Raw genomic sequence first — 26,064 nt, 5'->3', positions numbered from 1 at the left:
TGAAAGTGTTTAATTAAAGACAAAATATGCTAGGGAATGGTACAAAGCAAAAGCCAAGCATCAGTTTTGCTGCTTCAGACAACAGAAAATGAAGTGAACAGTTTCAGAATGACTGGTGCAGAAAATACAAAAAAGAGTGGGGGGAGGTTTACACTGCAGCGACGGTGCAACAAAATTCTGCAGGGATGAAGAGAAGGCTGACAGCATACTTGAGGTGTAATTCATTCCTTGAACATTCACATTCCTATCTCAGCACTGGCAGCCTGATAAAAAGAGAACCAGTTTATTAACAATACACACAGGTTTCCAGGAATGTCATCTCCCTGGGTAAATCTGAGCAGTAGGTTAGTAGGCAGTAAATGACTCATGGGCCACTATATTTAACAAACCACACGGCCTCAATTGTGCACGACCTGGCATTAACTTAAGGCTAATTCGCACATGCATGTTCAACATTTGATGGCTCCTAGCTGATTGACTAGCCTCCATCAAAAAGAACTGTGCTTTGAGGGGCAACAGATGACACTAGCATCTTCCCCACTCCCGGCAATAATTCGTCTGTGATGACTAATTTGGAAATAATTGACATGTGTGCAAACAGGTTCTTATAGTGACATTAGCTGAAGATTATGTGCACAAATGTGGTAACAAATCTATGTAGCTCTAGCGAGCTTGTTAACAGTGTAAGTGTAACCAGCCCAGGCAGGCTGAATGCTAAGTGCAGTATTTCCCCCAAACAGATTATATTTGATTCTAAAACTAATTAACTTAAAGAATTTCACAGAAGGGGAATGACCATTCAAAACTGGGAAGAGAAGACCTCAGCTGATTTTTGCTGTTACTCCCATCCATCACCAGTCTTCTACTCCTCATCCTGTTCAGAAGGGCTTCTCAACCCCACAAGAGGCTTTCCAGGGTTTGTGGGTGACTATTTATGGGGAAGGAAAAGGGAAAGGGAAAGTTTTCTTCTGTGAGCTTCCTTAAATTAGCTAATCTTAGGATCAAAGCCAGCGGTCTTAAATGAGCAAGAACAAGACCCCAAGCATAGATTGCCAACATGGTGCCTGTGAGTGAGATGGTGCCCTTGAATCTTTCTCTGGCATGCATGAAGCACATTGAGGTCCCATCTCACTGCCCCGCGGTCATGTGTGGTTACAATTCTTCTCCCTTAAAGAGGAGGTAGAACTGAAGGAGGAAGTTGGAAGAGTAACGTTCTTTCCAACTTACTCTTTCAGCTCCGTATGCTTTTCAGAGCTCAGATGAATCCCAATAGATCTAACTTCAACACAGCCCCCTCAGAAAAGTAAATAAATGGCTGAAGTTACAAAAAGATGACAGAGGGCAAAACGTTTATGGCACTTTCACAAAACACCTGTTCCTCAAAATTTTAACAAGCAGGATACACATTTTTTTCTGGATTGTAACCGACAGCATACACAAATATCCACAGTCAAACCCTCAGATCTCTCCCCTCCGGCTTTGCCTCATGGGTAAGGGCGCGATTTATGAAGACATAAAGAGCCCACAACCTTGCCTAACCTATTGCGATATTAGCTTTAGCATTTGTAAGCTGCCTTGGAAGGAATTGTTTCCTGAAAGACGAGATACAAATAATAGTAATAAAAGTAAGAGCTATATGACACAAAAAAGCTACATATACTTGTATAAATCTGAAGCAAAACATAGAAATGTTTTTCCTTTTACATGTTGTTCTCCCAGGGAATATGATAAGTAAGACAGTGTTGTCCATCATGCAGTTATTTTTATCTCTTCCTTTTCCTTCCATGCTCTAGGCAACTCTGGTCCATGAAAGTTGATGTTTGTGAATGATAAATATTTAAATAATATGATTAACTATTCAATGTAAAACTGGGGAGAGGGGACTCTAATCAGTTGACAGGTCTACCTAAAATATTTTAAGCAATATTTCATTTTCCCATTACTTGTATTTTTTTCAAAACTCTCTCCCCAGCTTCCTGTTTCCTTGTCCCTCCAATAAATGGACAGCACAGTTCCAAAAATCTTGGTTTTTTTTTAAAAAAAACTTCTTTCAGTTAATTTAGATAATTGTGCTGTTTGCCAGATTTTCCTTATGCAGCCTCCCCAATCAATATTTTTACATTTTCCCATTTTTAGCTATTACCAATATTCATTTGGATACTACCAGCTATTATATTACCAGATTCCCATTGGAATTGTGACAATAAATCATCACTCAAAACCGTTCATATAATTCATTTATTATTCATTTTGCAATTCATTTATTTCCCAGCCAAAATCCCCAAACATCTTACAAGATAAAACGCATGAAATAAATTACAACAAAAGCAAAATACAACAAAAAATAGCTCCTCGGGATGAGCAAGGGGTGCGGGTGGGGGGATCAGTTCCATTAAACTTGGATGTAGTACCATCCAGGTATTTGGGACTAAAACTTGACTATTAAGCATGCTAGCTGCAACAGAAGGAAGCTGTTGTTGGCATCATTTCTAGGGCAGCATGTTGGTCCCTGCACTAAACAACTAGAACACAAAAGTCTCCCTAAAATTGAAGGGCAAAGGCTGCCCTATAAGCACAGAGAGTGACATGGAATCTAGTGGGACCTTACTTGGGAGGGTGTTCCAAACAGTGGCTATAAGAAGAGATAAATCCCTCTGCCTGGTCGGCTGTGACTCTTCAGAGGAAATGGCATCAACAATAAGGCCTCTCTTGGAGAGATTAAGGAATGGGAAAGGATATACTGAAGAAGTTAAGGGATGAGAAACGATATGTTGAAGGTGATGTTCCTTTAGATGTCCACTATTCAGACAACTTAAAGCAGGAGGGGGAAGCCTATAGCCCTCCAGATGTTGTTAGACTGCAAATCTCCTCAGCTCCAGCAGCATGGCCAATAGTTAGGGATGATGGAAGTTCTCCAGCAACATCTGGAGGGCCACAGGTTAAACGTTAAAAACAAAACAAAACAGGGGAAGACATCTCGCTGCAATCCCACTTACTTAATTTTCTGAGAATGAAGTCTTATTTGGATGTCCACTCCAATGATCAACAATCCACATGATTTACATTAACAACCATGAGGAAGGGAGAGTGGAGCTGCACCAACTGGCTTCACTCCCCCCTGTTGTGTTATAGTGAAAGGCCATGGCTCAGTATTACAGCATCTGCATTGCATGCAGACGGTCCCAGCTTCAATCCCTGGCATTTCCAGGTGGGGCTGGGAGAACCTCGCTGCCTGAAACCCTGGAGATCTGCTTCTGGTCAGTGTAGACAATTACTCAGCTAGATTGACCAATGGTCTCAGCCTGTACAAGGCAGCTTCCTACATTTTCCATCAACTCTGCCGTCCACACAAAGAGAAATCCTTGCAGAGGAAAGCCTGTTGCAGGCAGATCAGGCTTCACCATTGCAATGGGAACCTACTCAGATACAGCAAACTCACCTCTACAGATGTTGGCAGGAGAGAGCGTGTTCTCATTCAAAGAGAGCACGTGTTGTGGTGGGGTCTGCCAGGCCACCCCTCTGTTGCCGGGCGGGAAAGTATAGATGATCTTTGGCAGTGATTGGTCTATTGAGTTGCTGGGGTAAATTCGATGTTGCCAATTTGGGGGAGGGATCAGAGGTTTCATATGCAGGGCATGCAGCTTGGGGCTTCCTCTTTTGCTGCGTGCACTGGATCACCCGCCCACCCTCCCTAATTTCAGGTCTTGTGTGTTGACCTTGCTATGCCTGTCATGGGGTCATCTGCCATTGGGGCAGGGGCCTGGTAGGAATTTTGTCCATTTGGTTGATTGGCTGGTGCCATTTGGTTTTTGCCTACTGTGTAGCAAATCGTCACAACTTGTAAGGTTGCGGTTAGGCATTGGTTAAAAAAATCATAGAATCATAGAGTTGGAAGAGACCACAAGGGCCATTGAGTCCAACCCCCTGCCAAGCAGGAAACACCATCAGAGCACTCCTGACATATGGTTGTCAAGCCTCTGCTTAAAGACCTCCAAAGAAGGAGACTCCACCACACTCCTTGGCAGCAAATTCCACTGTCGAACAGCTCTTACTGTCAGGAAGTTCTTCCTAATGTTTAGGTGGAATCTTCTTTCTTGTAGTTTGGATCCATTGCTCCGTGTCCGCTTCTCTGGAGCAGCAGAAAACAACCTTTCTCCCTCCTCTATGTGACATCCTTTTATATATTTGAACATGGCTATCATATCATCCCTTAACCTCCTCTTCTCCAGGCTAAACATGCCCAGCTCCCTTAGCCGTTCCTCATAAGGCATCGTTTCCAGGCCTTTGACCATTTTGGTTGCCCTCCTCTGGACACGTTCCAGTTTGTCAGTGTCCATCTTGAACTGTGGTGCCCAGAACTGGACACAATGGTTTAAAAATTATGCCAAAAACCTTAAACAAAAATTCTGTGTGAATTTGTGTTTTATTTGGGACCCCGAGGCTTGGGGACCTCGACACGCAACCAACAGAAATGCAAAGAAGGCTATCAGGCACAGTCCCTGTTTCCCCCTCCAGTCACTACTCAATTGCATTGAGTGCATGTCCAAATAGGACATGATGAAGGTATTGGTGATGCTGGTTAATGTTTTTTTTTTAAAAAAAACTAAGGTACTTGGGTGAACTGGCACTTTCTCTGCCCATTGCCCACAATTACCACTGAGTACACCGCAGGGAAGGTTTCCTGAGGCCGGCCATATACCTGGGAGGTTCTGCTTCTTCTGCAGAGCAGGGCAAGAGGGAAGATCACACAGAAGGCGCTGCCTGAGATCCTGCTGCAACCCAGCACCTTGAAAGCTTTTCAGGCTCTCTCTCTTTCCCTGAGCATGTCAGGGAGGGGAGGGGAGGCCGTCTGCAGTGACATCTCTCAGAAGCACAATTTCTCTCGGGAGGCCAGCACCACCGCACTCCTTGTTACAATCCTTCTTTCAGAAACTGATTTGTTTTGTGCTGTTTTCTATTCACATCACAATCCAATCAAACTGTAGAATATAGGAAAGATCAAAGCAGTACAGCATACACATCTACAGTAATTCACAAAATATATGAGGCATTAAAATTTTCATTTCTCATTCTTGAAAGAAAAAACATAAAGGTAACAGAAAATGATGCGGGATATGAATCTATCCCTGAGACAATGATTGCAGCAAGAAGTAGAAACTGTATAAGCCAACTGCTCCTTTCTTGTTAGATCCCCTTTATCACTAAAGAGAAGGACTTTTTTCGTAAAAAAACAACAACCCTCCTTTCCACAGTCACCTGGCATGGCGATATAAAATCTGGAAAGGACAAGTTCCTATTACAGCTGGAATGGATCTTTAAAAAAACTCAATTCCACTAGATAAAACAAATTTTCTTACAAGCAAATCAAGGAAAATGTTCTTACACAATTGTGGGGTATTTATTTTGGTTTGGCAAAGGAATTAGTGGAGATGAAGCATATTTCCCAACCTGCTGCTGTTCCACATTCTTAGCCCCCTTCCAACTTTGAATACTTATAAAATCATTTTTGCAGGTGCAACGAAGGGTGGACAGATATGTCAATGTTGACTTCTCTCGGTTTCTCATTTTTCCAATCTTCAGTTTGCCTCTTTTTAAAGGTTCTTGTGAAAATTCACCCACATTGCAGTGCATATTTCTCCCAAAATACAAATTTCAGCAAGCAATTTTTGTATGTTGTTTTCACTGTTTTCAGATCATATAAATCTTTTGAATTTTACTACAATGTGCATTTTATGCACACATTCCTTTAATATATACCTTTTTGGACATTTTTGGTGCATTGCAAAATCTAGAGAATTTCTAAGGATAGCTGCATTTTGATTCACATCTTGTTTTGTGAACTGCAGATTGGGTAGGTCCACATTGAAATGCCCAGTGAACAGAGTTTATCCTCTATTCCCACCTCTAATTTGCCACAATTTCCAGTTTTTCCTTCCCCCCCCTCCCCTTTTCTTTTATGATTACCAATAGGTTGTTTTGAAGTTGTGTTTTAATGTTGTAACTCACCCTGGGATCTTAGGGCAAAGGCTAGGTAACTAGTAGTAGTAATAATAATAATAATAATTAATGAGTGCACCTGCCTATTGATTGTAAGCACCAGAAGAAAAGGGAATTTTGATGAGATCACATTGGGATTCCTTTGAATGCTGCAATGGGAGGGAGGAGGAGAACGAGGGATTCCACTTGCAGTTACCAGGACTGAGCATGCGCTTGCTGAACACAGCCTTCCTGCAACCAATGGGCTGAACATACACAACCTGTGAGAATAAAAATGCCTAGTGAATATTGCAGGAAACCTCAAAATGATGTCCAGCACTCTGAACAATGTCCAGAAACTAAAAGAGGAAGTGTTAGTAGGAATCACTAATGAATTGGTGCCACTCCAGGAACAAGATCTGGTAATCCGGAACACTAAAATCCAGATTACATTCCCTAGCTATCAGTCATAATTTCTAGATATTAAAATAACTGTATATGAAGGCTAGTTCCTTGATTAAAGCAATGACAAACCTAGGCAGCATCTTAAAAAGTAGAGACATCACCTTGCCAACAAAGGTCCGTATAGTAAAAGCTATGGTTTTCCCAGTAGTGATGTATGGAAGTGAGAGCTGGACCATAAAGAAGGCTGATCGCCGAAGAATTGATGCTTTTGAATTATGGTGCTGGAGGAGACTCTTGAGAGTCCCATGGACTGCAAGAAGATCAAACCTATCCATTCTTAAGGAAATCAGCCCTGAGTGCTCACTGGAAGGACAGATCATGAAGCTGAGGCTCCAATAGTTTGGCCACCTCATGAGAAGAGAAGACTCCCTGGAAAAGACCCTGATGTTGGGAAAGATGGAGGGCACAAGGAGAAGGGGACGACAGAGGATGAGATGGTTGGATGGTGTTCTTGAAGCTACCAGCATGAGTTTGATCAAACTGCGGGAGGCAGTGGAGGACAGAAGTGCCTGGCGTGCTCTGGTCCATGGGGTCACGAAGAGTCGGACACGACTAAACGACTAAACAACAACAAAAGTTCCTTGATTGTTTGACCAGAGAGCAAACAGACCTGAACTGAAGCATACTGAAGGAGACTGCACCACAGAATTCATGTTCTTGTGGCTGCTTTCTGGTTGTATGTCGTTCTTCCATTGACAGGATCGGGGGAGAAAAATTGTTTTTCTCTGTGTGGAGCTGAGCAAGAGCTTCTCAAGCATGTGGCTGTCAGCACCTTGCTTGTTTCTGCTACTTAGGTTTATGTCTAACATTGTGGAAGGGGGAAAGGTTTTACCAGTTGGAGGATGCAAACCAGCTACCTCCAGAATGTGCTTTGGGCTGCTTTAACAAACTGCACCACAGAACTCTCTTGGCTGTGGCTGCTGCGTTATTTTCTGTGTTTCTTCTGTGTTGTCAGGGAGGAAATGTGACAGATTTGTGTCCAGGTCGGTCTATGTGGATTGGCTCCCTCAGTGTGTGGGAGATGCCACAGAAGTCCCTCATTGGTGGCCACCAGTAGTATTTCCAGGTACATGGGGCGGGGAGAAGTACCTGTCATTTCCCCACTATTTTTGTATTTTCGGGCTGAATGTTTCCCCCTCCTCTCCCCTCCTATGCTTTTGCAAATGTTTCACTGCCGTTATCTACAACTCTAGCATAATGCAAGTGTAGGATTTGTCTACCCATTAAGTGTGATTGTTTCTGCTAATTGACTAGCAATTTGTTTCTCCATATAGCATCTTGTGTGCATGATGAGCATGTCTTAAATCTACCCAATGTTTCTGAATGTTATGAGCAACCTTCTAAGATAATAGTCTTTGAGCCTTTTGCAGTTTCCTCCGTTTGCTGTTGTTTCAGTTGCATTGTCCTCCTCATTTCCCCTTTCTACCCCCCACTCCCACCCTGCTCCCCAGTGTTGAATTTAATATGCTGAGCTTTCTCGAAAGGTCTAGTTAATCTGTCCAAAGACTGTGTGATCTTTGAAAAAGATTGGCTGTGCACTCATAATTTACAAATTGCTCCCATATATCAGACATCATCAGCTTTCTATTTTTCATATTGCAGCAAATACAAAAGGTGAAGGAGACATAAAAGGTAAAGACCCTTTGTAACATAAAACAGAACACAAGGTTGATGTATCCTTTGCTTATTTGTGTGTGTGCATGTGTGTGTGTGTGCAAAAGATACAATAGTCCAAGGATCTTTCTGATTGATTAAAGTATTGAAGCGTATTTTTTGCTTCATAAATAATGCTCTATTACTTTTCCTCAAAGACAAGCAAACCTTGACAGACTGACCTTTTTCAGGGCAGGGAGTTGTTTCAGTGCCATAAATTATACTGTAAAACGAGGGGAAATGCTACTGAGAAGTGTGTGACAAAATAAGATTAAAGATTACTACACACAAAAGATTGTTGTTTTATTAATGGAGTCCTGTCAGAAGGATGAAAAATCCTCAGCTTTTTACTGGATGCTGAGATCACGTCAAACAGGAAATTATGAATGCCTTTTGTAACAGGAAAACAAATGTGTCAAAACAATATACTCATTACATCTTCCCCAGCCCCACCTGGCACATTTCATGTTTTCGTTTAGAGCTGTTTCACAGTTTTTTAGTTGAAGTTTAAGAACTGGAGTGCAATCCTATAAAAGTGGGACCAATTCAAAGTGCTGGTTTTGGCATATGAAGTCCTTCATAGCTTGGGACCTCAGTGTTCCAAAGAATGTCCCCTCCCCCCCAGCCTAAGATCATTAGTGGAGACCCTGCTATGAGGGCTCCGTCCAACTGAAGTACAAAGGGTGACAAGGAGAGAGAAAAGGCCTGAAGAGGCCTGTCTGACACCTATATTGACATCTCTGGGGCAGCAAGTGTAGACCATTTTTTTCATTCATGCACGCCCTTTCCCCGTTTTTAATATTGGGCATCTAAATTTTGTTTAAAAGCTGACATTATGAATTTAGTCTAGTCTGACAGTGTCTGAGCACTCTGGGTTTTGTTTTGTTTTTTACCCCTGTGGGATCACTGTACCCCCATTTGATGTATTCACATTTTTCATGCTGATATTGTATTTTATCTGTTTTGATATTTCATTGTATTCTTTGATTCACATTTTTAATTTGGCTGCCTGAATTGCTGTATTTTGACTACTAGAGGGTTAGGTTAAAAGGCAACTCATAAATGTAAATGATTTCTAAACTGTACAGACTGCTCTCCCGCAATATTACATGAAAGTTTGCCATCTACCTGTTTCTTCAACCACAATCTTATGGAAACACAATCACAGGTTTGGTTGGGACTCTCAGACATCATCCAACCCGTCCCCACCAATCCTATAACAATATTTAAAACAGATTTGACATTCTTTCATGTAAAATGAACAACTTGGTGAGCATTGAATAATGACACAAAGGCAAACATACACACAAACAATTTTTTCTGTAAAATTTCCCTTTACCGACTTTCAGACTAATGTCTCAGAATGGCATGATCTTGTTTTGATGGGGGGGGGGTGGTAGGCAGAATGCCTGGACCCCCTTCTAATTCCTGGATCCAGTGTGGATTCAACTGCTGGAATAGCCAGTCTAGCCTGGGTGAAGAGCCATTAAGAAAACCAAGGAAAGGGGTATCTGTGCCAGATAATAAATGGGTGTCCCCCTTCCCTCTCTTAGATAGTTAGTAGGACAAAGCAGGAGTTTTGAGGGCAAAGCTGGCTGTGATGTGACCTACAGGAAGAAGCTGCAGGCTGGAAAAACAGAGCCATGGCTAATTTCTGCTTTAACCAAAGGCTGTGGCTATCAGGGTAGCAAGGCTGTCTTGGGGCGTTGATGCTGTGAATCCTTCTATCAAAAGCTCAGGTTGTATATATGTGTAAATATACCATTTATCCTAAAGACGCCACAGTCTCTGCCGTGCCTCATTTCCAAAAGGAAACTCAAATTCTGTGTAAGTATCTGGAACTCCCAGAATCTTGCACCACTCAGAGGTGGTGGTGGCATGCAGCAATAGAAAGGGCTGCACTTTTGAGAAAGAGAAGAGAGTGCAGATATGTGTTTGGTTTTTTTAATATTGGTATTTTAGTTACTACCTTTCAGTCATGTCATCAAGTCACATAATAAAAACATGTTATAATCCCATCCAATCTGGGCTACTACACATTGTTATAAATTACTTTTCAGTCATGTCATTATTTAGACAACTGGATAAGATGGCCCTCTTATTAATATTCATTCCAGCAAACAAACAAACAAACAAAAATAGCCAGTTATCAAAAATGTGCTTATTATAAAAAGTACTGTAACCAACAGTAGGATGTACTTCCTAAGTCGTAAACACATTTCAAAAGACATGGCAGTTCTGGAATACAAGAGCTAAAGGCTAAGATAATGAAAATATATGATGTGAGCACCTGCAAGTTGCCATCTAATGCTAATGCGACTTTATACCCTGAGCTGGCTCCAAGCCTTTTAACTGCCCAAGGCAAACTACAATCCATGGTTGTGCTCATTCTACTCCATCACATCATTATTTTCTATACCTTTATTTAATTTATCATTTTTGCATCAACTTTTGATTTTTTAAAAAAAAATAAAATTCATGGTACATCATTTTTAAATTTTGTTTTATTTCCCTTTCTTTTTTGCCCCCCTCCCCCCAGATCTGAATGGTGTAGGGTTGATACACATAGCTGGGAGTCAAATCAACAGATGCATAAAAGTTTACCATATCATATCTTATCATATCTGTACCCATGTGGGTAGGTAGTAATCGGTAACCTCGCATGAACACAGTAAGCATTATAACGCCTCCACTTTCACAGATTCTTGAGAAGTTGCACATGGGAGGAATACTGAGTTTAACCTTCTGGGTAAGATTCACCTAACATACCCTATCAATGGAAGCAAAGCTTGATCATGGGTGAGATAATGGATAATAAATGACCTGCAGGTATTATCAAGACCTGGGAGAGAGAAAGCAGGATTCCTGAATGCACTAACTGGCTCAAATGAAAACATATCCAAAAGTGGATCAAGAAGAAGAAGAAAACCCCCGCTAACTACCCATTATTCACTTTTACTGAGAATTTGGCATGGTTGAGAAAAAGTGCTATGGGATACAGTTCCATATGAAATGAGCTAAAGTGAACAAGTGTGAAATTCCATTCCACATTTCAAATACAGTAATCCTGTATTCTAGTTCATCTTAGGTCCCAAAGTTCTTGATCATGAAATGAAAAGTACTGTACTAAAAAGATTGACAAATGGATTATATATCATTTAGTCAACTTTTGTGTCTGTAACACTAGGCATAATTTTGACCTATGCAGAACTGCTCATTTCACAGGAAAGTTCTGGTGAACAGTTTTGTGCAAATAAGGATTATTGCTTCACCCACAAATCTTGTTACCCTGAAATCTCTTACCTCCCCCCCCCCCGCCCCTTACAAACTATAGGGAATCCCTCCCCCAAAAATGTTTACAAATAAAAATAAAATATATGTGAAAGGGAAATTTTGATAGAGCAGTGTATCATCAACATACTGATGGCACCAAACCCCCTAAATGAGGATGATTTTTCTCAGTGCTTTCAAGTATATGTTAATTAGCATGGGGGAGAAGATGGAGCCCTGGGGGACCCCACTTGTCAATGGCCACAGAGTTAAAAAGGAGTCTACTGGCACCACACTCACCTCTCCAAGACCAACCAAAGCCACTGTAAAATACTGCCCCCGAGCCTCATCCTAGACATGCAGTCCAGAAGCATGCCATGGTTGATGGTATCAAAAGCTGCTGAGAGGTCCAGCAGAACCAACAGAGGTACACTCCCTCTGTCCAATTCCCAGTGTAGATCATCTACCAAGGTGACCAAAGTAGCGTCTATTCCATAACCAGACCTGAGATAAATCTAACTAATCTGTCTCATCCAGGAACCCCAACATACGTTGCATTCCATCCATCTTTCTCTGACGCTGAAAGTGGCACAAATGGCAGGAATGTCAGTAAAGACATCGTCTAGGTTGCCAGGACGACGTGGGACATCTGATACCTAAAATGGGCAAAAGGCTTACACACTTCTGGTCAACCCCAAGGTGATAGTGGAGGAAGACGACATACATGTCTTCTATTCCATGGTCTGTAGCCTTTCTTAATGTATGTGAAGATGTTTTATGACTCTTTGTTTGCTGTGTTTGAACAACAATATAAGCTTTTGTTCTGAAGTGCCTTGAGGCGCTTTAACCAGCCCGTTGAGTTGAGTGAGCTCTGTCTTATTGCAATCGCTATAATAAATGTCAGGTCCCTAAATCTGGATACTGGACTTGAAATAGTATATTTGGTTCTGTGGTTTATTTAAAAGGTGGGTAACAAACAAGGTGGCGTAGAATTGAATTCTTACCACACAAGTCAGAGCTAATTCAAGTGATTTTGTCTGTGAAGTGTCATGCAAATTCTTTGCTATCCAGTTGTCTGAATTGTAATATTATGGACAATAGGCCATTGACCACCCATAATATCTCCATTAGATGACTTTGTGCAGTTGCAAGGGTGGCAGAGAAGAATTATTTCTTTGCTGCCTCCATTACCATGGAATAGGCCTTCAACTGGGTTCTAGCTCATGTTCAGTCACGTTTCCTCTGAGCATTAATAACAATAATACACACACACACACACATACACCCACCCCACCCATCTGACTGGGTTTCCCCAGCCACTCTTTGGCTATATTTGACTTTGCTGTTTTGCAATATTCATGACTCAGGAATATAGATTGATAAATGTGCATGTACAACTAATGATAGCAGTGACTCACCATGGAGTCAGAAAAAGAACATGATCTCTCTCTCTCTCTATCTCTCTCTATATATAGGCCTGCTGTTTGACGGGAAATGGATATTACTTGGATAATGACAAAGAGACATTTTGATTCTGGAAATAATAAATGTCAAATCGAATATTCTATGGAGAAAAGGTTACAATTTACAAAAAAAGCAAAGGGGAGAGCAAACACTTAGATCCCAAACACGACAACATAGGAGTAAGGTCAGGATCTTTATTCAGAGCTTAAGAGGCAGAGGGGGTAGGTAGTGCTTAACCCTTTCCCCACTTCCTGTTCTTCTGCTCCATATGACTTCTCCACCAGCTGCTTTCTTCTCTGTGGGGTTCCAGGTCCATGCTGACAAAGGCAAGGACATGTCTGAAACCTCATATGGGTTCAAGCTACTTGAGGGAAGCCATTTGGAGCAGAGAAAAGGTGGGTGGGTGTGGGTTCCCCTCCTCTACTATTTATTTACTGTTTATCTGGTCCTGTCACCTCTGCAGCCCCACCTCCAAAGTTTTATATGGGTAATCAGGCTATAGATGTGGGTAGGTTTTCCTTTAGATCTTGTGCTGCTAGGGACTGAACTGGCATTTCAACCACAAGAACTATTCACTCTAATACTAAGCTACAGCAACTCCTCATACAAACCATCATTCCTTCTAGTCTTTGTTGAAATAAACATACAATCTGTGGCTAAAAGATTTGTACTTTTATCAATGCAAACCTTAATGCTCATCCTACATTTTGGCATAGGGAAAGAGAGCTACTTTCCTGTCACAGACTGAAACCTGAAATGCAGGGGCAGGTGCTCGAAGTATAGGGCATCAGTTCAAAAAAACCCACATACATACAAAAACATATATCAGTGCTCAGTTATTAATAATAATAGCGAACACACACCTGCAGGTGATTCAAAGACCAGGGATCAAGAGTGAGGATAGGAAGACACCACCACAAACAGATCACAAATTAGGTGGATGCCAAGGTGAGGTATTTTTGGTCTGGTGTCTCCAGAGGAAAGAAACACTGACCCTGTCTCTCTGGAAAAGATCAAAGGCACTCTGGTAATTACTCTGATCCTGAGTCCTGCTGCCTCTGATAAAGGCATGGAAGCATAAACTGGATGTTAGGAGAACCAAGGGAGCATCTGGAGAGAAATCATTGGCATCGGTGACACACTGGAAGAGTGGCTAGGATCCACCAATCCACTTTCACAGTGGTTGGATGCACAGTGTTGAGTGCATCCAACCCACAACACACATTCCTACCCCGGATGTCTCACTTCAAGTGAAGTTTCTCCACAGATAAGAAACAGCAGGTGCCCCTTCATAGCATCAGGAGAGATTCACAGGGTTTCTTATTTTTGCACTCCACCGTTCTCTGTAGCTCCATCTGCAAGTCAGAAGATTCAAGCCAGGAGATCCAACAGTGCTTTCTTTAATGTAAGTGTGTTAGGCTTTCCCAGTGATGGTGTCCTAACTTTTGAATATCCTCCTAGGAGAGGTGCATCTGGTGCCTACTTTATCAAAAAAAAAACAACACACACACCAAAAAAACCAAGAACCCAGGCACTAGGTTAAGAAATACTTATTTACCCAGGCATGCTAAAGCGAATGCAATATCTCAGTGTACATTGCACGCTTTTGCATTTTACATTAGTTTTGCACTGCCCTGAAATCTGTTCTGATAGAAGGTTTATTGGACCAAGACTATAATGTCTGAGCCAGTACTAAGTGGCAAATGTTGACGTGCGCAAGGTAGTTGGGCCACACAAAATACTGCCTTCCTCCTTCCATCCTCTGGATATGCAAAGAAATGTTTCTTTTCATAAGGTAATAACTTTACACACACACACACATTATTGCATGGTGTACATGTGTGGAAATAGGCAATATAAAAATTGTTATGAAATTTTCAGTAACCAGCATTTAATCCTTGGCTCCTTGCTTATTACAAAATGTTATTTTAAAAATGGTACTATTGCTTATTATTGCATGAGCATGTAAGCTGAAGTCCAATATAAACTCGGGGGGGGGGGGAATGAGCACTAGAAGAATGTATATTTGTTTAATGTTCAGCTACAGCTTATCCTGCCTTCCCAGGACATTTGTTCCTGCTTTACATACAACAGCCAACTAGGTATCTATCTCGCAGTATTTGGCAACTCCCAATTCTTCCAAAATATCATCTGGATAAGTGGAAGCAGGGAGAAGTTTAGGTAATTAAAGGGTTGCATTGTAATATTAGGGATAGCTGGTCCAATCACTACCTTGTCTTCTATAACTAGAGTTTTATTGGTTCCAGAATATTTGCTCTAAATAAGTTAGTAATGTGAACAGGATAGATGTTCAAACAGCTTTCATAGGTACAATCCATTTAATTTCCTCACATTTGTTCAGCAAAATAATAATAATATTCAACCTCCCTTTATTGTATATATTGTTATAAGTTTGAGGGTGCTAAATGCCTGGGTTTAGTTAAAGTTGGGATATAATTATAACTTGTATGTTAAAATGAAGTGTCAGAACTTGCTTCAAAACAGATATAAAACAAATAATGTTACAGCCAAATAGTTGTGTAATACCATGCACAGGCAAAACATCTTAGAAATATTAATTTCTTCAATCCAGAGGTAAAAAGCAAGAGCTCTGTCTCTCCAAACAGCCTCCATTAGCCTGAGGGCTGTTTTCCTGGAGAGAGATTAAGCACACGTCCTTTCTTCTCGGATGCTTCAGAACAAAGACCAACTAACACACCCAAAATGAAGATCTGTAATGTGATCTAAGTAGCCGTGTGAGAGCTAGCAAAGATACCTACATTCTCAACTAAGTACTGAACTTTTGTTTAGCTCAATGGAACTTTCCATACCATGCTTTCACCAATATGCATACAGACATACACAGAGTTGTTTTCCATTTCAATGTACAATTAAACAACTGCACTTAACAAGAGAGACATTACGGTACTTTTTGCTGTTAAGCTGCAAGGCTGCAGTTCAGAGAGGAACAGAAACCTCTTGGGGAGTAATGATGTGGACTTCTCCATGTAGGCCTTAGATTGTATATATGTGTTAATAAACCACATGTCATAAAGACAACACGGTCTCTGCTGTGCCTCATTGTCCTAAAGGAAACATAGACCCTGGTTAAGTGTGCCTGGTACCCCTGAAATCTCACACCGCTCAGAGATTGGGGTGGCGTGCAACATTATGTTTGAACTCTCAGAGGCTGCTATGTTACATTCTAACGAGAATATGGCAGGATTATTTTCATAAGATTTCTTTGGCTCTGTCAAAAAAATTATGTCTGCTGAAAACTGAACAGTTACTATGAGTTGCTGCCAGATAACACACCAGGCTTCATTTCTGTTTTGTTCCAAAAGACTCTATGTGTCTGGATAGCATCATAAAGCCCAGCTTTGTTCTACTGATATATTAACTTAGCATGGCCTATGGAAGAATTGTGAGGAAGCTGCTCAGAGGGGGGTTGGGGGGGAATACTGGTTGATTTGTGGTTTCTCTGACTGGGAAGAAAAGTGTAGCATGTAATTCTGGGTAAATGTATATTAGCTATATTTCTTGCTATAAATATTAATGTTGTTAGAACTAAATTACAAACATGAATGGCACTTTATTGCATCAGACTCCTATATTAAAAACCCTTATTTAGAATGCAGATGCATGGAATGTAACTGCAATCAAGTAGACAGGTTTAAGCCTTTGTGTGTTTTGGTATTACAAGCAAATTCTGAGTTTGGCACATGGGATTCAGTACCTAGACCTCTCTCTACAACTCAGTAAGCATGCAAGTATCTGTGAGGGTGGGGGCAAAACCTGACACAGCTGGAAAGAAGTGTTCACTGAAATGGATTACTAGGCTGAACAAGAAAGCTGGTTTCAAATGAAAAGGTATACACCTATTCCACTGAGTAAATGGCAAAACCTCCCCACAAGCTACTCTTGTGCTTCTTCTATACCTGCATGTCTTGCTAGCATGTGATGTGAAATGATGGCAATGCAGCCTACCTAAGAGGCATTTCTCTGCATACACATTCACCTTCATATTCAGAAAGGTGGGGATCACAAACCCTTGAAAGTTGCAAAAATATTTGTTTTAATTAATTATTTACTCCCATTTATGAATTACTTTCTATGAAACAACTCAAAGCGACTTAACAACTGTAGGTTAGCAGAGCAATCGCGTTGGATACAGTACAATAATTTCTTATATAAAAACCATTTCAAATCCAACACAGATATAGGCTATGATAATTAAAAACAAAAAACTGGAGGGAAACTGCTCCAGCAATTGGTACTTGTAGCATGTTGGTGATCTCAGAGGAGGTAGCCAATAGGTACCATCATGCCCAACAAGCATGAAACATGAAAAATCATATAATTTTACCCCAGAACTTGTTTCAGGAAGAATGTCTGTGCTTGTTTTCAGGGCTCAAAGCCACTTCTGCAATGGTTTTAAAAATATTAACGTGTCTTCATGCTAAGGCTTCATCCTCTGTCTCATTGTAACTTGTCTCATTGAGCTTGAAACAATCATGGTATTTGGAAAGCCTGGATAGCTGCTAAGTCAGTACGCAGCTGCCCAAGGAAAAAGACATCTAGTGAAGACATTATTCCCATTATTCTTCTAGTAGAACTATAGCCATAAAGATTAACACAGTTAGCAGTATCAAGAGAAGTACCAGCAGGCAAAGGTCAGGAGTGCAGAGGTACAACATGGAAGTTGAATACATACTAGTAGTCAGGATTCTTTACAACTTTAGTAAATTCCAAGTCTCACACAAGTGTTTATGTGCGGTAATAGTATTCTGGATGAGGCACTCTTAAATTGCTCACACTTCTACCTGTCATAGCACCTTGCCACTTTTGAACGGATTACTTGCAGCTTGGTGATGCAGGGCATGACATTTCTGGATCATGCAATGGAAAGGAAGTTCTCATACTGTAGCGTACTATTTGCTGCTCTTATTGGGTGGGGAATCCTGAGGTTTCATTACTTCTGGACAAGCGTCCAGAGGCCGCATTTACAGGTGTAGGGGCCCCCAGGCAAAAGTGGGCAGAGCAACAGTTGTAAAGCTTACTTTTGTATGGTAGGCTGGTTTCTACACACTCTCTCACATACCCCTCACTTGGACCGGGCAAACACAGCCGAATAAAAGCACCCAAGAATGGTGAAAAGCAGAATTGATTAGAGGTGTGGCCTGGGGAGATGTCGTGTGGCTGGGCAATGGGGTGCAGTGTGGCAAAAGCCCCACAAGTCAGAGAAACTTAGAAAAAGGCATTTGGTACTATTACACTATGCCATGCTATAGTATATCATATAGAAATGATTTGGACCTCATAGGCAGCACAATTTCTTAAATTGGACCCCTTTTTCCTTCTGCATTGTGTGCCCCCCCTTCCCTTTCATTTAAGAGGTTTGTCTTCTTAGTTGCTGAGTAACCCAGGTAGGAGAAAATGAGCTAGATACTATTCATTTTTATGTGCTATCAAAAATGTTATATTCCAATTACCTGGCCTGAGGCCTTCATCTGGCCTGCAGAGAGTTTATTACTGATGATGATGCATAGAAGGGAAAGAACCCAGCTTGACTCTCCGATATCTGGTTGAAGCTCTGGGGAAGGTGGTACATTTATATTTGTATATGAATATATCTGAATTAGAGGTAACTGAGAGACTATCAAGATACATCACAATGACTCTGGGCCTGCCTATTGGGGCTTTATGTCTGTAACATTTATTTTATCACAGACTGTGCCTTCAGGCTTAAAAGAAGCTTTTTATGAAAGAGAGAGAGAGAGAGAGAGAGCGCTTATTTCATAGCCATTGCTATTAGCTGCATAAAACTACAAAGATCCATGACAAGCTTGGAGCATCAGTTGTCATTAACCTCTGAAATAATAAATGCACTGTAAATCAACCCCAGGAGGGGTGGAAATATAAAGCATAGATTGAATATTTTAGTTCTGCATAATAATACTCAGTTTAGTCTTCAATATAAATGTACCCAAAACAATCAAGAAGTATTTGCATACAGGCAGGGATCCTCCAGCTCTCAGCATCAGGCCCTGCCCTTGTTCAATCCCACTGGATTCAATGGAGAGAAATTTATTTTACTGTTATTTCTGATTAAATTGACACCTCAGATTTTGTCCAAGGGGCCAAAGCGGTATGCATGGGTCTTCTTCCCTATTGAGCTCACAACCATGTGAGATAGATTAAACTGAGAGACATTGACTGGTCCAATGTCACCCTGTACTCTTTTTGGCTGAGTGAGGATTTGAATTCTGCTCTCTAAGGTCCTAGTCTGCCACTCTAACCACTATGCCACACTGGTTCTCAGTGTGGTCAGTATACCCCCACCATGCTTGTTACTGTGTTTGTCCAATGAATCCTAGGCATCCTCCACCATGTCTCCATGACATAGCCATGACATGCTCTGTTTTCAGATGAGCCACCAGCCAGACTTGGCCTGTGGAGCCTTCTGGTCAATTGGATCTGGTGCAGGTCAGAAGAATCCCCAGAACTGTACAGAAGGAGAACAGGGAGGATTGTTCCATTTGGCAAAATGAAAAGCTTGAACATAGGGAACTGTTTTTCATAGCACAATCTTGAACTCTATCCCTTCTGCCCCTGAATGAGGTCTGGGCTGGGCCTATATTTAATAAGCATATATGATATTCATTTAATGACTGCAAATCAGTTCACGTTATGTACATGTTGAGGCAAGGTAGCTCTGCGAGTAGGTAGATCAGGTGTGTTGGGATAAAGAACTGCAACTCTCCTGCCACATCCCTTTGTCCAGCGTGTGAACAAAGCTGAAGAGCACTGAAAAAAATTGTGAATGCCATTTTATTTTCAAATAGCATCAATTCTATCATACACATGTTGCAAACTCAGGTTTCTTAGGAGGATGTATCAATTGGGTTCACTCTTTTTAGGGGGAAAGAAAGAAGGCATTTCGTTTTCCTCCTAGTGTCTGCCAATCGCTTCTGTTGAATAGGTGATTTCATTGCCTTCTCAAACTATTTGTGATTCTAGGACAATTGCCAATGGTTCTCCCCACCTCCCTAACTATTCAAAGGGATCATTCAAACCTTGTTTACACAAAGTCTGCCAGACAAAACATTCACCTGAAATACAGTCATTCTTTTTTGGTGGTCAACATCAAAAGTGTTAAAGGGTTTTTTTTTTAATCAAAATTAATAGGAAATTGCCACCATCCATCATTTTTAATACAAGTGATATTCATATCCACTGGGGAAATATATGAAAAGACAAATATCCATGTTGCTTAAGGTTGATCTCAAGGTCAGTCAAAATGATCCACAGGAAACATTTGCAGGCAGCTGAAATTGCTTATAATTTGTCAGTAATCTTTGGAGCAGTCTATTGTAGATAAGTTGTGTCTCAATAATTTGGAGTGGCCAACATGAGTTCTGATTCAAAGAGACAGGCTTTGAGGAGGTTAAATGAAAGAGAACGTGTTTATGTAATCTTAAGCCTCACAAGGCGGGGAGATCAGTTGTAGACATCTCCCAGTAGTCTTTTCTTGCGCACTGGGTTTGATGCTCTAGTTTAATACCAGATTACAGAGCCATAACCTTGTACTTCTCTGTTTTCCCAAAATAAAATACAGTGTTTTGAAAAGGTGTCATTTTCTGGTGTGCGACAGATCCATCAACTGAGCATTTCCAGGAAACATTGCCCAACAAAACCAGAGTGAATTTTTAAAACTGGGATCTTCATCCATTTTTACAGTGTGTTTTGGAAATGTCAAGATTTAAGATTTTTTCTTCTTATGAAATGAGAGGCTAGTACCATACAAACTGGACTCCAAGTAAAGCCAGCTTACTGTATAATGTCCAGTGCTTTTTTTTCTAGTGGTACTCAAGGGTACAAAGTGCCTTATTTTTCTTTTCACATCTTGTGATAAGGTAAACGGAGGACTGGGAGATCAAGCAAGCAAAGGGGGTTTGCGAAAAGCAGCAGGCTGAGGCGGCGGTGAGGAAAAGGAAGCCCCTTTTCAGGGCTGCAGTAGCCACTCCCAGGCAACAGGTTGTACCGCTCCCCCTCGGCTGCCTGCAGTGCGCGCTCTCCCCCTGGACATGCTGTTATGCCACTGCCTCACTGCCGCATGAGTGGCCAGGCGGGCGCAAGCGCCACTTCCCTTTCATCTCTGCTTGCTCTTTTCATGCCTGCAAGGAGGGGGAGAGGCAGAGGAGGGAGGGAGAGAGAGAAGGGGGAGGAGGCAGCTGCCTCTGCTGCTAGCGCCACTGTCCTCCATTTTGTGGCTGGAGCAAGCCATAGAGGCAAGCGTAGGTGGTGTTGCTGGTGGCTGGGAGGAGCCGGAAGGGGGGAGAAGGAGATGAGGGAGGGTAGGATCCTGGGTGGGTGTGAAGAGCAGACAGGGCAGGGTGGGGGCGAGGTTGAAGAAGGAGGAGGGGCGCAAAGAGGGGCTTTAATTAATTGAGGGGGGACAGGAGAGATTGTGTGTATGAGAGAGAGAAAAGGTGGGGAGAAAGGAACATGGTGAATATTAGGCACTTAGGGGGGGAAAGCACTGCTAATGACTGTACCAACAATGACACATCTGAAAAATATGAGGTTATTATAGGTTTACACAGAGTTGTCAAGAGGACCTAAGATATAGCATTTAGAACTGAGGCGTTACTTTCTGTTTCTTTCACTCCTTTCAGTTGTTAATGAGCTATTGCAAGAAAAAAGCTTCACAGTTCTGACACAATTACAATTTGGAAGATAAACAAAGTTGTGGTATGTACAGCACGGCTGTGGAATGTTTGGCCCTCCAAATGCTGTTGCACTCCAACTCCCATCAGCCCCGGTCCGCACCGTCAATGGTCAGGGATGATAGGAACTGTAGTCCAGCAACATCTGCAGGGCCTCTGATTCCCCACCCCTCATAAACATACATATATATATATATATATATCTTTACAGCAAATAAATGTGAAGGTTTTACATTTTATTGAGCTGTCTGGATAACAAAAATTATAGCACAATGAAGTGTGACACTTGAAAAACATTTTGCAGATCCTATACAGTGGTACCTGGGGTTAAGAACTTCATTCGTTCTGGAGGTCCGTTCTTAACCTGAAACTGTTCTTAACCTGAGGTACCACTGTAGCTAATGGGGCCCCCCGCTGCCGCCATGCGATTTCTGTTCTCATCCTGAAGCAAAGTTCTTAACCCGAGGTACTATTTCTGGGTTAGTGGAGTCTATAACCTAAAGCGTCTGTAACCTGAAGCGTCTGTAATTCAAGGTACCACTGTACTTTGAAATAAGTTACCCTGGCCATTAACATTATATATCTATCCATCTTGACTATCAATTGTTTGTTTAAGTTAGTTTAATGTTGTATATTTACATTGTTCTATCCCACCCTGGCTATACCCTTATGGCAAAGGGCAGGCAATAAATCAAATTAAGAATAATAACAGGTGTTTTTTCTGAACGTACAAAATATTTTGGGCTCAATGCAGCCAAATTCTGTAAGTTTAAAGTCCCTTCTGAAGCAATAGGGCTTAAATTAGTCAGGACAAAATCCTTTCTCAGGGATTCTAAAAAAGAAGAGTTTGGATTTGATATCCTGCTTTATCACTACCCCAAGGAGTCTCAAAGCGGCTAACATTCTCCTTTCCCTTCCTCCCCCACAACAAACACTCTGTGAGGTGAGTGAGGCTGAGAGACTTCAAAGAAGTGTGACTAGCCCAAGGGCACCTAGCTGCTGCATGTGGAGGAGCAGAGACGCGAACCCGGTTCACCAGATTACGAGTCTACCGCTCTTAACCACTACACCACACTGGATTCTAAAGCAATGCATTGGGGACTGAAACTGTGAGAAGGATGGGGTCAAATGCACTGCCCCTGCCCACAATATATTTGCATGCACCTGCTCTCTCCCAAATTTTCTATGTTGAGACGGAAAGTCTGTAAAGTACTTTTAAGTGTATTCAGCGGACTGTTCATGGACACCTCCCAAAAATCATGAAAGCTGCATTATCCAACCCTTCCACTCAGTGAAGGAAGATGGGTTGGATCTGCTCCCATCACTTGCTCAGTTGAAGTCCTCACATGTTCTTTTTTTATATATGTATGAAGGGGTCTTAAAACTTTATATGGTTTGAGGCTTCTGTTTTTACTCCACAACTCAAATTTCAAATAATACCCACCAAATAGCAAAATTATTCAAAGGAAATTAAATCAATATAATAATTTCCAACCTTCCTGAGACTGAGAAACATAGAATTATCAAAGTATGTTCTGGAGGCTTTTTTTTTTTTCTTCCTTCAACAGAGAAGTTTGCCAATAAAAAAAAATTAATGATCTTTTCTGACTAGCAATCTTGCTATATCAAATTGAATCGCTGCACACAGATAACTGTACCTTTGATCTTTTCAGAGGTAGCATTGTCAATTACCTTTTGCATTTCAGTTCATCTGAAATGGGGTACAGGAAACCATTTTGGTCTCATTTTGATCATGAGTTATATAAATGATATGAAGAATTTCAATCTTTTTCTTATATTAAACAGCCCCCCTCCTCATATTCCTGGAGTTAAATCATTAACATTTAGAAATGTGAAACGACAGCACTCTGATTCAGTCTTTTCTAATTGGTACAGAGTTATTTCCAAACAGTGCCTTTTGCATGAAGCTCCATTTCATACAAACTGACAACTTGATCACTCTGATGTTGTAGCATTAACTTGTTTTTTTGGCAGGATGACATTTGGCAAGATGGCCTGTCTTGTAGCATATATATATGTGGATAGAGCAAGAGAGAAAAGGAGTATTTATTTGGGTTTTATTCCTAATCCTAGCAAAGTGGAATACTGTTCACTTACAGAGTGAGCAAATAAGACCTTTTATTGAAAGCATTCATTAAGACTCATGTTGCACAAATGCTACCTTAATGGGAACGTTCTGGTATTGCTTTTTGTTTTCATTGCACAAATGTGGGTTCTGGGAGAAGGCACATTGGCTACTTATAGACTCTCTCTCTCTCTCTCTCTCTCTTTCTCTGTCTTATGATTTATTTAAGTAATTACTGCTTCATCCTAAGAATTGCTGTGCCAGCAGATAAGGTACTTAAAATGGGGCATGGGCCCACAAACCCTAAAGCAGGATCTCACAGCCAAAATTAATATTGTTATTCCTATACACCATTGTTTATGTAATATTGTTATGTAATATTGTTTATGTAATATTGTTGTTATTCCTATACACCATGCCCTCTCCTTAGTACTTACTCCTGCCTTTCACAGCTCCATATGCCTGTTCCATTCACAGAATCACAGTACACTGTATAACAATTGTATCAGGAATGGCAGAAAATTGAGGAGAAGGGAATAGAGCTGGTGGGGAAAATTCAGGGAGGAAATTAAGGTGGACTTATGAGGTTTGTGACTCTTGCCCATAAATCTTTAGATGAATGACATATGCAGAGGCGATAAAAGGTCTGGGAGTTAAGTGCAGGTGTTTCCACATTTGCACGGGGGTTAATCATGTAAATTTGGGAGCCCCCTCTAAAAAACCTCTAAACACCCTTTTTTCTGCTCTCCAGCTCTCTCTCCATACAACTGTCTCTTCAACATGCATGCTGCTTTGCCCCTGGGATTGAGGGGACCCAGGGCCACAATGTGTGTGCATGACATCAACATGCCTCGTGGTGTGCTCACGCTGTGTACATATGTCCCACGGCATGCTGCTGTCACAGGTGTACCCTCTGGGGTGTGTGGATGGCGTGCATGATGCGAGCATGCCCTGCAGTGTGTACGAATGGCTGCTGAGGAATTTTGAGGGTGCCCAGGCTCTTCACTGATTGGAGGGGGGCAGAGCCCCTGCCCCCTGCCCCACTCTGCACACCTGCTCTTCGACTAGAATTCAACTTCTGGGGCTAGCAGGAAGCTGGAGAATGTGCAAGGAAGTAGTTGTGGTGGCTGCTGCAGTACCCCACACATCAGCTGTTAGGCAGGGAGGCTGAGCAGCCTAAAGAAAGCCACACTGTGCCTCAGGTCTGTTCAGGGCATCTTCTGCCCATGCTGATGCCCTCTTCGGGCTTCAGGGTCTCATCATGAGTCACAGGGATTCTTCAGCTCTCTCCTGCCATTTCCTGGTATGATTCTATTTATTCAATTATTTCCTGTCACTGTGCCAAGGCCTGGCGGAACTGGAGGGCCAGGCCCACCCCGCCTTCCCATGGACTACTTAAGACCTGTGCATCCTGAGGGGAGGCAGAAGAAAGGGACCCCATACCTCGGCACTTGTGTCAATAGTTGGCCTGAGAGGACTCCACTGCTCTAGATTTGCTTTATTAATCTGTTTGCTTTAGGATGTTAAAATTGCAAGCTGCCTTGGTTGTCTTGGCAGGAAGGTGGTACATAAATGCAGCCAATCAATCAATCAATCAATCAGTTAGATGTTATCTGGAGAAGTAGCTACTTTCCGGACTGAATTTTGTGCCCTTCCCTCCCTCCCCCTGTCCTGAGCATTTCCAACACCACTTCTTTTCCAGCTGCCTCATGCTGAGAGCAGAATTATTTTTTGCTTCTATAATCTGCTGCGGAACAGACACTGTTTCTGATACAATCCTTGCTGAGCGCTGTGTTTGCTCACTTGAAGAGAGGATCAGTTAGCCAGAGCCAGGTTCATTGTCTTTATTTGTATGGGGTGCAGTGTATGATGAAAGTCAGCAAGCAGCATTCAGAGTCACTGCTGTTATGTTGGTTAAGGCCTTCATAAATCCTATCAAGGAAGTGTGAAAGCACTCTGCCTTGTTGTCTGCTGTTTCCAGGAACACTGACATGTTGCATTAGCCTCTTCCAAACACTAACCAACATTTACAGTGCATGTATTTGCACTGTAAGTGCTGTGTGCATGTGTTGTGTTGCGCAGTCTTGATTTAGTACAGTGGTTACTCTCTTTTCTTTTCTTTTTGCTTGTCCAAAACAATATGTTTAAAGACAGTTGCAATCACATGTGTTGTGATGATTAGGTAATTAGTGGCTGAACTCAGATGAGTCATGGAAGCAGAGAGGAAAAGATAATGGGTGGTATTCAGAGCTCTCTCCTATGATGATGGGAGGAATGGAAATGGGAAAGAGACAATTTCCAGCAAACCCCCACCTGCCAAAAAAACACACACAAAAAACACCATTTCTCATCTAAGGAATCCAGAGGAAAAGAGAATTGCTGAGAATTGACTCTCACCTCCTCCACTAATGGATATCTTCC

Source organism: Podarcis tiliguerta (genome assembly GCF_965153285.1).
Source record: "Podarcis tiliguerta genome assembly, chromosome: 7".
In the NCBI taxonomy this organism is placed as follows: domain Eukaryota; kingdom Metazoa; phylum Chordata; class Lepidosauria; order Squamata; family Lacertidae; genus Podarcis; species Podarcis tiliguerta.
Note: the sequence above shows the minus strand (reverse complement) of the source record.